Below are 12668 nucleotides of genomic sequence, written 5' to 3' on the forward strand. Positions count from 1 at the left end.
ATCCACTGAGCCACCAAACAGGAGACAAGTCTCACACCTGATCTCTAAATCATTATTGTACCTTTAATGGGGCTTTATTGTGCCCCATTATATTGGTTGTATAATATTGTACACATTTATTGTACCCAAAGGCCCTGGTATTACCACCTCTACCCTGCCTCCCCCTCTCCCCAACACATAGACATACAACCTTTAGAAAATATAGATGGTTAGGGCATAACAAAAGATCATTATCTATCTGTGGTCAGCAAAGGGGATAGACAAAACCAAAAGGCAAGTCAAAACCCTTGCCTAATGTTCACACCCAAATGTCCTGATACGGCCAATGGCCAAATGCCCCTAGCTCCAGCCTTGAGTACTCATGTTACCAATAAGGACTGAATTGGGACAAGATTGTGACTCCATCAGTCAATGAGCATTCATTGAATATCTGCTGTGTTCCCTACTATACTATGTTCAGTACAGAGAGGAAACAAGATTGCCATTCTGAAGAAACTTATTTTCTACATAAGGAAAGAAGGCAATATGGTGTAATTGTTCATGGGTAGGCAGGGCCAATATAATAAAAATGACAATTTAACCTAAACTAACTTATATATTCAACACCATCCCAATTAAATTAGCAAAAAAATATTTTACTGAGTTAGAAAAAATAATAAAATCCATTTGGAAGAGTAAAAGATCAAGAATATCAGAGGAACTAATGAAAAAAATGTAAAGGAAGGAACTTTAGTAGTACCAGATCTTAAACTGTATTGTAAGGCAGTAATTATCAAAACTATCTGGTACTAGCGAAGAAATAGAAAGGTAGATCGGTGGAACAGAGTAGACGTACAATTTACAGCAGTAAATAAATATATGAGCTGCAAACTGAACTGGGAGTCAGGTGACTTTGATTCTAGTCCTGGCTCGGGCCCTGCAGTGTGACCCTGCTTTCCTATCTGTAAAAAGGGGAATGACAGTCTCTGCCCTGCCTACTCCAAAGGAACGTTCCAACGGCCATATCGGGGTTAAAAACTAGAAGACACCACAGAGATCATATTGTTCAACCACCTCATTTACTTATAAGGAAACAGCTAGAGAGATTAAGTTGCCTGCCTGAGGTCATACATAGAGTCAGGGAGATTTAAATGCAAAGAAACCATTCTAATACAGATGATGTGAAAGTGTTTTGTAAACTATAAAACTGCACCATCCGTGTAAAATGATCCTACATCATCAATAAGGGATGATTCTTATAAGAAGATAATTAGCCATGGACATATCTAGTGTCTAAGTGCTTTCAAAGTAGTACAAATGGTGAGGATGAGCTGAGATGGCTAGGAAAGTGTCATGGTGGGGGTGGGCTTTGAGAAGGGCCTTGAAGGAACTTTGGCTGAAGTGTCTATGAGATCTGTTCATTGTTAATCTCCCATTGGTTTTGTTGGGATTACATAGTCCTCTAATTCAGGGAACCTGTTAGGGCTTAGAAAAACAAAATGGATCTCCTAAGCACCCTTAAATAACCCTTCCTCTCTACTCAACAGTCCAACTTAATAATTTTCATAAAATTTTAGGAATCCTTCTCTCTGTTTCTACTACCAGACCCCATTCTCCTTACTTCTCCTATCCACCTCTCTCTTCTCCTAGAGAGGCACTGGGTAGATAGAGTAGAAAGAGTACTAGACCTATAGTAAGCAGAGGTGGGTTAGATCCAACTCTACTTACTAGCTATGCGATCATAGACAATTCATTGAACCTCAGTCTTTTCATCTGTAAAATGGGGACTTTCCCAACCTCAAAGGACTGTTTTAAGGAAAGTGCTTTGTCAGTCATAAAGTGCTATAAATGTGAGTTAACATTTTCTTCCATGACTATTTATTCCCTTTATTTCTGTTAACTCTATTCTCTAGTCCATGAGGCCAGCCATTAACGGGAGGCAGAAACCCTCTTCCACCAGCCCATCACTCTCTCCAGATATGGCAAAGGATTTCTGCGGGATGGTGAAATGGTTAGTAAGCAATACTTGGAATCAAAGGTTTGAATCTTACCTCAGATGTGTACTAGCTTTGTGATCCTGAGTCACTCAATGTCACTCAGATTCAATTTTTTTATCTGTAAAATGGGGACAATAATTACACTCCTCTCAGAAGAATGGTTGTCCTGAAGATCAATGAGATCCTATACTATATTAAAAAGGGGATGGGCAGTTAGCTGGCACAGTGGACAGACCACCAGGAAGACTCATCTTCCTGAGTTCAAATCTGGCCTCTGACACTTACTAGCAATGTGACCCTGGGCAAGTCACATAACCTCAGTTATTTGCCTCAGTTTCCTCATCTGTAAAATGAGCTGGAGAAGGAAATGGCAAACCATTCTAGTATCTTTGCCAAGAAAACCCTAAATGGGGTCACAAAGAGTACAATGTGACCAAAAAAGATTGAACAATAGCAACAAATGCAAAGTGCTTTGGAAACTTTAGGAGCTACATTAATCTGAGCTATTATTACGCCTCTTACTCTGTAGCTTATGAGTGTTCCCTGGGCTACAGGTGGATGCAGTGGGAAGATGGGCAGAGTGTGAATGAGTAAGGGAGTGAGGCAGCTATATTTAGACCAAATACCTGCCCACTGACTTAGACCTAGGTTTCCCAATGAACCCAGGGCTCCCACCTGCCATATTCTAATTGTTCCATGACCCAGTACTAAGTCCTCACCCTGTTTAGGCTTCAGTTTCAACCTCTGAGTAATGAGAATGAGCATAATTCTCATCCACAGGGACTATGAAACACAGGGCTTGCCAATTATGAATGAGATATGATAATCAACTTAGCAAGAAGAGACCCAGCCGCCTGTGGTAATAGGTGGGGTAGGCACATGGTTTATACCTAAAGGTACACCTGCCTCCCAAAATATCTTCCCTATCAGTCTTGGTTGGTATTTCAAATTCCCACCCTTAGGGTCATTATTTTAGATTAAGGCAATAACTCTAAAAAGCCTCTGCTAAAGTATAAATGTATGACTTAGGAACTGGTAACACATTAACTCAGCCACCCTGCTCTCTGAGATTGCCTTCAATCTTCTCTGTCTATATAAATGTTAGCTTGTATGGGTGTGTGTAACTAGTTTATTTACACAGTATCTTAGTCTTAGAGCTGGAAAACACTTTGGAGGCCACCCAGTCTAACTCCCTTGTTTTCAGATGAAGTTAGGTGACTCCCAGGATCATCACAAAGCTTGTAAGTGTCTGAGATGAGATTTGAACTCAGGTCATCCTGATTCCAGATCCAGTGCTCTGTTTACCTGGGTGCCAAGGTCGGCTCCTCCACTAGAATAGAAGCTTCCTGAGGACAGGAGCTACTTTTGCCTCTCTATTTCCCCAGTGCTTAGCAGAGACTGGAATGTAGTGAGCACTTAATAAATCCTTGTTGACTGCCTGACTGACCCACTAACACCCAGAAACTCCTAAGTTTATTAGTATTAAAAACCGGGACCTAGAAAACGAAAACAAACAGACAGAAACAGTTCATGCTGGAGGGGCTTGGGAAAGACATGGATGTGAACTGGTCCAAGTCTTCTGGAAAGTGATCCGAATTACGTAAGGAAAAGGAATAAAATGTTCAATACCTTTTGTTTAGTTAGACCCACAACTAAGCCCGTGGGGAATAAACATTTCTATGGTGCCTACTGTGTGCCAGCCACTTTGAGGAGTGCTCTTTTACAAATATCATTTGATCCTCACAGCAACCTTGACAGGTCGGTGCCATTATTATCTCTATTTTATAGTTGCAGAAACTGAGACAAACAGGTTAAATGACTTACCCAGGGTCATACAATGTCTGATGTAAGATCTTAATTCAGATCTTTCTGATGCTAGGGGTGCTGGGACTCCAAAATCACAACACGCGGGGCCTGTCCAAATGAATTCAACCCAAGCCTTCTTTCAGCCAAAGACAAGGTTTATTTGAACATCAGCCATATTGGCCAGACTCATAGAATCTGATCATTACTGAGCTATTAGCTAGATTGTAAGAATCTGAGCACCTTAATGGAGACAAGATGGACTGTATACAGAAAGACTGTGGGAGGGATCTAGGAGTGGCCAAGTAGTTTGGGGTGACTGGTGGAGAGGTCTGAGAATCTGGATGGGAGTGGCCAGTAAACTGGGGTGAACAGAACCAGAGGGACCTGGGCCGCTTGGCTTGGGGAGAATTGAGTCTAGATAGGATTAAGGGTGGGAAGTGGCCAGAGGCAATTGGGAGGTAACAGAACAGAACTGGGAGATTGGGCAATAGCCACAATGAAAAGCCCATTGATAGGATTATAGCTTCAGGTGAACACCAGAGATTTGGCCAGGTGGGAAAGTCCAGGGTTCTTCCTTTTTGGGGTCCAGATCCCAAAGACATGGTCTTCTCCTTTCAGGGGTTCAGATCCCATCCCTATCAGTAGGATGGTTAGAGGAGCAGAGTATCTATTATTTTTGCTTAACTGTTTTACTAGTTAATAAAACTAATTTTATTCCTATGTAGGGTGTAATCTACAAATCTCTTTGATATACAAATAAAAGGCACCACAAAATTTTATTTTCAAGAAATAATAATAATAATAATAATAATAATAATAATAATAATACCAGCTAGCATTTATATGGTGCTTTAAGATTTACAAATTAAGATCTTTCTCAGGTCTCAGTTTGTCTGAGGCAATGCCCATTAACAATTAAGGGCTAGGTTAGAATTGAGACCAAAAAAAATGGCCTAGTTTACCATGACAAAAGTATCAATCTAGGAGGGGAAGACCCTCAGAGTTTCTGGTCAGAACAGAAAGCAATTGCTATTTATACTCATATAAAGGTTAAAATATCTAGGAGACCAACCAACGAGCATTTCTTAAATGCTGTCTCTATAGCAGACCTTGTGCTAAGCGCTGGAGATACAAAGGAAATGGTAAAACACCATTTACTCTCAGGTTGCTTCTCTCCTAATGGGAGAAACACCAGATACATGTATGCATATCTGACCAAGGCCAACAGTATGGTAGGGACAGTAAGGGCTGCAGTCAACAGAAAGTGAGAACATGGTGGAGTGGAATCATCCAGGAAGGATTCAAGGGGAAGGTTGGGTTCTACAGGGAAAGATGAAAGGGATTCAGAGAGGAAGAGAGATATTTTGTTGGAAACCCTGTTAACAAAAGGCAAAGAAGGAAGAATAGGTAGGCCCTGTTTGGGAGATGTTGAGTAGAAGCATTGGATGGGATTTGAAGGTTTACTCAAGCCAGCAATGAAAGACAGGTTCGAATTGGTTGTGGAAAGCCATGAAAGTTGGATCAGACAAAGTTAAAGCTAAAATAGATTTAATCAAAAGAGAAAAATAGGGAAATTACACTGTATGCCAGCCATGTTAATCAATATTGTTTTAGACTATTTAAAATAACTAGACAGTATAAGGTTGGAATATTGCTGTGGTATAGGAAATGATGAGCTAGTGGACTCAGAAAAATATGGAAAGACTTGGAGTTATCAAGGAAGAGGTTATCCACCTTCAGACAAAACTCTAGGAATGGCAGTCTAAGGGCTCTGAAGGCACGGAGTCAGGGAATAGCCTTGGGTTGGGGAAGGAGGACAATAAGGAAATTTGGAAGAAAAATAAGGAATTAAGTATTTTCACAAATAAAACTGTTCTGTGTGATACTTATTTTCAATACATAAACACCCTCATGACTGTCAGTCATGGAGCAGGAGAGTAGACTAACTGGCTTCTAAGATGCCTTCCCACTCTAGAACTTTATGATAGAAACATAAAATTTCCTTTTCAGATTAGACCTGTCCACACCATTGCTATCTCTCATGAATTTTTTTGTCTATCAAAAATACTTTTCACATATGAGAGATAGAGTCAGAGAAGTAGGTTTGGTCTATAAAATGTTTTCCTATTTATGTCATCCAGCTGGAGGAAACCTTTGAGACCATCTAGTCCAACATCTTCATCTGAGAGATAAGGAAATTGAGGCCTCAGAGGAGTTAAGTGACTCATCCAAGTTCATACTACTAGTGAGTGGTAATTGCAAGATGTAAACTCGGGTCTTCTAACTTTAAATCTAGTGCATTTTCCAGTGAATGGGATATTGTTCTTGTCCAGACATTCCACCTACACTAATATTATCTGATGAAAGGAGCAATATAGTGGCAAGTGCTTCCCCACTTCAGTCCATCCTTTACTCAGCTATCAAATTGATCTTCCTTAAGCACAGATCTGACTGTTGAGGTTTATGGGCTTAGGGATGATGGGACCCCAAAATCACAGCACACGAGTCCTCTTTGAAAGAATTCGACCCAAGCCATCTTTCAGCCAAAGACAAGGTTTATTAGAACATCTGCCATATTGGCCAGACTCTTAAGGAATTTGAACATTATTGAGCTATTGGCTGGATTTTAAGAATCTGAGCACCTTAATGGAAACAAGATGGACCTTATATACAGAAAGACTGTGGGAGAGATCTAGAAGTGGCCAAATAGTCTGTGGGGGATTGTGAGGCAATAGAATACCAGGGACCTAGACCACAGTGGTCAAGGGAAAATGGAGCCTAGCTAGGATTAAGGGTGGGAAGTGGCCAGGGGCATAGGGAGGTAAGACAATGGAGAGCTAGTCTAGGTTAAGGATAACAGAGAATTGGGAGATTGGGTGCAGCCACAGTGAAAGGCCAGTTGATGGGATTATAGCCTCAGGGGAACTCCAGAAATTTGGCCATGTAGGAGAGTCCAGGGTTTTTTTTTTTTTATGGGGTCCAGATCCCAACCCCATCATGACCATGTCACCTTTCTATTCAATAATCTTCAGTGTCTCCCTATTGCCAAAAGGATCAATTATAAAATCTTCTATTTGACTTTTAAGCCCTTCACAACCTGGCCCTGTTGTATGCTTTACTCCCTGGAGTGTCCTCCATAATTCAGCTACACCAGCCTCCTTGCTACTCCTACCCCGTGACAATCTCCCAACTCAATGCCTTTTTGCTGGCTGTACCTAATGCCTGGCATTCTCTCCCTCCTCACTGCTTGCTCCTGGCTTCTCATTGCCTTGAGTTGCTGAGTTGATGCAGTCTAGCTAGACTAGGCTCCTGTCCCTAAAGGATAGAAGATTAGAAACAGCTAGAATGACCTATTGGTCCATAAATTCAACCCCTGGCATCAGTGAATTTCTACCAATCCTTATGTTAATCCTACTTTGTCTTGCTCCTAACTGGTGCCTCCAAAGGTGACTGGACCCTGTTTGCCTTGGAATGGTACATTTGTCAATGGCACCAGCTCTATTTGTCTAATTCAGTTTAAAACCCCATAGACCCTAAACCCACCAGTGCCATCCAAAACAAATTCATATAGCTCTGGAGGAGGGCCATCTCCAGTCATCCTGATCTTTATCTTGCCACTGGACCCGCATGACTCCAAAGGAGAAAATGAGGCTGATGACTTTGCACAACCTTCCCTCACTTAAATCCAAATTCACTTGCAAGTCATGGCATCACCTGCCTGATGCCATGGTCCTCTTTGAGAACGAAGGACAAATAAGAACAGCAACAATATAATTCTGGGAAGGGCTGGTTGCCTGGGACTAACCACTACAGCCTCACTTCTCAGAACCAGAACCAATACTGAGTGAGACAGTGGGGCAGATGCATCTGAAATAGCCACTGATCCCTAGAGAGACACATGCACTAATGAGAAATCCAGTAGCTAGATGAACTGAGTTTGAGAATCTGCTATAAGAGACAGCAGTATCTGGGAATGTATCTGGGGACTGGCATTTACCAGTTTCAAAAACAACCGTTGTGCTAATTTCAGATTATACACCCACAGAGAAACTAGGCCCTATGAGGATAGAGGGAGCAGTTGGCAGAGAGAGGAAAGAGAATCAGCTATATTCCCTGAAGACAGGGTGGGTGTATCTGCTTTTATTTCTGTTCTCTCAAATTTCACCTTTCTCTCTTTCTTCCTCTCTCTGTGTTTCTCTCTCTATCTTTGTCTCTCTGTCTCTGTCTGGATCTCTGTACGTCTCTGTCTCTCAGTCTGTGTCTGTCTCTTTCTCCCCTTTTTACCATGTCCTCCCCTTCCTCTCTTATAATCCCCATCACCTGTCTGTCACCTTTACCTTGGGATTCTTGTGGCCCTGGGCACTGGGCCTCGACTAGATGGTTTTCCTATTTGTCAAGTCCATCTCGTCTCCATTAAGGTGCTCAGATTCTTACAATCTAGCCAATAGCTCAGTAATGTTTAGATTCCTTAAGAGTTTGGCCAATATGGTGGATGTTCGTATAAACCTTGTCTTTGGCTGAAAGAGGGCTTGGGTCAAATACTTTAATACTTTAATGGAGCTCATCAATGATTGGTATTCCTTCAATGGCACCCATACATTCACTTTTCCTGTAGGTGACTCTTGTGCAAATCCTCCACAGGGGATTCTCCCAGTGTATGTAGTGTGATGGGGTTCTCTCTAGTTCTTTTGACCTCCAATGGTCCAATCATGAAGCATGCAGGCTGTTCATTGATTCTCTTTCTATATACTATTGGATCACCTTTATATGTCACTTTCACCTCACAATTCTTCATTGACCATTGACTGAAGCCCACTCACAAAGACCTTGTGTGTCTTTCCATTGCCCTTTTGATAACCTGCAGTTTTGTTTCTTTTGAGATGTTTGAATTACATAATGTGCTATTGTGTAGTAGTAGTAGATGGATGATGGGATTTTAAAAAGTTGGGTTTTTGTTTTGTCTAGAAGCTTAGAATCATTTGAAAAACTACATAATTTCTCAGTTATTGTATAGCATGCTTTCTTACTTATGCTTGTCCAATTCTTGGCCCGGTTAAATGTCCTTTTGAAGTATCTGTTCAAGGGTTTTGTGTGTGTATGTGTGTGTGTGTGTGTTTGTATTTATACTCTGGACAATGGACATTCCTCATCCACTTGGCTTTTCCTAAATGGAGTTAGGCCAAACTCTTTTGAGTGATTATGACTCTCCTTGGTAGTCTTTGCCATGTTTCAGGGCTTGAGGCAATCAGCACAATATTATCTGCCAGCAAAAATATTTGAATGCTCCTCTCCCCCTCAACTCCAGTTATAGGGAAGCACTGTCCCGTTTGTGCTCTGTATTATGTGCAACCTATGTACACAAACAACCGATTCAGAAGTGACTCCTGCATTATTAATTAGTTGCTTATTTTCTGCTAAGATAGGGTGTATTAGGGTTAATGGACTTAAGATGCAGAATGAGACATAATTTTTGGACATGGCAAATGTGTGAATTTATTTTGCTTGGCTATAGTTATTTATTACAAAAATGACGTTTTTCTTTCTTTTTTTTAATTGGGAGGGTGGAAGGGATGAAGAGAACTAGCAATAGTATCCTCCTCCTCTAAAAAAGAAAAAAAACATAATGGAGTCCTGGCCAATGAGTCATGGCAGCACACACATTTGTTGACTTTGCTTCTGTATGTATCTGATGACAAAGAATGAAAAGGCCTGATTCTCCATTTCAGTGCATGTATAGGTATGATGGTTTCCTTGTCTACCAACCACATGGAGAAGATACAGACTTCTGACTGGCTGCTGAGTCTGAATCGGTGGTGTATTCAAAAGACTCCTTGGGGCCATGGGGCCAGTTTTGCTTTTCTGACATCCATCTAGGAGGACTCGCTGCTATGGAGCTCCAGGTGGCCTCAGGCCTTCTCTCATCTGGAGCCAGCATAAAGCACAAATACTTGGCCCTGCTTTGTTGAAAGAGTGTGTAACACTAGCTCTACTGTCCCCACCCCCATCAATATGAAGCCAAGAGTACAAGGTCTTGCTATTGTGTGGTCCCAGCTCTATCTAGTCTTTCCAGCCTCAGAAGGAGTATTAGCAATGGAAATGACCAGCCATTGACCTTGAGATCACCAGGAAATTCAGGAGCCAGAAATCATACCAGAGTTTATAGCCAGCCTAACCTCTTTCACCAACATAGCTCTGAGGCTGGGATTCACCCCAGCAAAAGATTCATCCCATAGCTAGGATGACAGGTCCTACAAGCTAGGGACTGACTTTGTCCATTGGCTATGCTATATTTGGAAGTGAATTTGGTTGGACTGTTTCAAGTGAACAGCTTTTAAGAGCTTACTCTCTCTCACAAGGGGCTAAGTTGTTACAGCAGAGAGAATTCCCCTAGGTATTTGGGGAGAAATATTTTGTTTGCATTTCTGTTCTCGCTATACATTCTTAGTAAACATCTTTTTGTAAAATTATTTTATTGGTTATCAATTGGTTAATTGGTTAATATTAATTGATTAAATGATACTGGAGGGAGATACTATCTGTGGCTGGTTATTGAGACTGCGGAGAACACATCACAATTCGGGGCTGATGACACCAGACAAAACCCTCTTATCCCTCCATGGTAACCCTAGAATTCTGGGTTCAGAAACCAACCTCCACTCCACTGACTCAACTTGTCAGTGACAGTTAAGATTGAGACAAATGTACAAGGGCTGCCCATTAATACTTGTTCTCCCTCCCCACCTGGGAGGATGACGCTCCCAATACCAATTCATCAGCCGATGAAAAGCTGGTTTCTTCACCATGGGGTTAGTGGACCAGGAAACTGTCAAACCAGGACACAATTCTAAGCAGAAAGCTGGGTGGCTTTATTTTGTGTCATCGAGGACTTCTAGAAGTGGTCCCCAAATATGTGTTCCCAGGATTTGTCACAAAAGAAAAGAGGGTCTTCGAAATTTTTTTTAAAAATGTACAGAGAAGAGCAGAAGAAAGTTTATAAGGAAATAGACAAGCAAGATGGTTTTTAAAGTAACATATTGAATTTATTATATACCTTCTTAAAAAAAGTGAGATGTATGTAAAGAAAATTTTAGTTTCCGTAAAATTTTGTTTTTTCTTCTGTTTTTATATTCTTTCTGGTGATCACTAAATTCAGAATTTTAAAAAATTAAGTTAGAATCTCTCTTTGGGTGTGTGACGTTATCCAGTGCCCTCCATGCTCAACATCGCCCCAATGTCTTCTTGAAGACGGCATTAATGATACACAGGCATGAGGAGGTTTCCTTGCAGTCTAAAGTCCTTAGTCTCACCCATTTCCTAATCCTGAGCCACATCTTCCAACATATTTTCCCCCAACTTCCCCTAAATCACCTTTGTAAGGATACTGAGTACTAATCTATCTGTTGATTTAATTTGATTACTCTTATTGGATGCTCTACTTCTCTGTCTGCTAATCCTCAACAAAAGACACTGATTAAGACAGAAGATTTGCATACTGGTCTTTTTTCAGATACTAATCATAAGCATTGCAATGTGAGATGACCAAATCCCCCATAAAACGATGGTTCTTGGTGTCATTGGACACAGGATAAAACCAACTTTTCTAACTTAATTTACCTCTTCGGGGCATACATGTACCATCCTTTCACTCAGCTGCATCTCCCTTAGATTTTCTCATATTAGAAGCAGCAAGGTGGCCTGAGCTCTGGACTTGGAGTCAGGAAGACCTGAGTTCAGGTCCTGTTTTAGATGCTACCTGTGTGACCCTGAACAAGTCAGTTAAGCTCTGTCAGCCTCAGTTTCCTCATCTGTCAAATGGGGATATTATTAGCACCCACCTCAAAGGGTTATTGTGGATCCAATGAGATAACATATGTAAAGCACTTCGCAAAGCCTAAGGCACTATATACACAGTACATACATACCATGAAAATCTCTGATTTCATAGGGATATTATGAGGATTTAATGAGATAATACACATAAGCTCTGCAAAACCTTAAAAGTACTATACAAATATTAACTATTAGCATCTATAATTGGTATGATTCATAGCAGAAGTATGTTGACTTTCTGGTCATTGGATGTTTTGAGAACCAAATATTAAATTAACATTTATAGAAGTCTAAAAACTGCATGAATTCTTAGTACCCGTAGCCCCGACTCTGCCACCCTCACCACAGAAGTGACAATGGAGCTGATGAGACTGAGGGCTAGTGAGGATTTCTCTTCCCTTTATGGGTTGCCATGGCTGATCTCCCCATCTCAAGGCCATCCTACCACTGATGAGCCTTGGAAAGCAGACACAGTCAGTCTCTTGCTAGGACCATTCTTGAAGCCTTTCTAGTGCGGTAATCTTCTACCCAGGCTTTCCAGAATCCATATTGCTGCCATGCCATGCCAGGATGAGGCATCAAAGTAGCATCTGGGGAGGCCTTGGCATTTCAGTGGAAAATGATATCATACTGAGAGTTTTCTGTGCATAATGTGGTAGAAAAAGCTTAATGCCTTGAATCTAAGACTCTAGTTCCAATTTTGGCTGCAGCCTTTACTTGAAAATAGGGAAGAAAAAGATTGTTGTATTTAGATCTGGAAAAGATCTTAGAGATTATTTTTGACCAAGCTGCTCATTTTACAAATGAAAAAACTGTAGCCCCTTAAGAGGGGATGACTTGGGCAGCATCACAGAGACCCCAATTCCAACCTTCTCTTCTTTCCCCAGTAATCTTGGGTACCTTGCATAATCCCTTCCTTAACTGTTCTGAGGGCTCATTTGTTTTCTCTTCCCTAATTCCACATTGTTTTTGTTGTTGTTTGTCCTTCATTCTCGAAGAGGACCACGACAACAGGGAGGTGATGCCAAGACTTGAGAGTGAATTGGATTTAAGTGA

The sequence above is a fragment of the Phascolarctos cinereus genome, unplaced genomic scaffold (genome assembly GCF_003287225.1).
Source record: "Phascolarctos cinereus isolate Bilbo 61053 unplaced genomic scaffold, phaCin_HiC Scaffold_3;HRSCAF=262, whole genome shotgun sequence".
Classification (NCBI taxonomy): Eukaryota; Metazoa; Chordata; class Mammalia; order Diprotodontia; family Phascolarctidae; genus Phascolarctos; species Phascolarctos cinereus.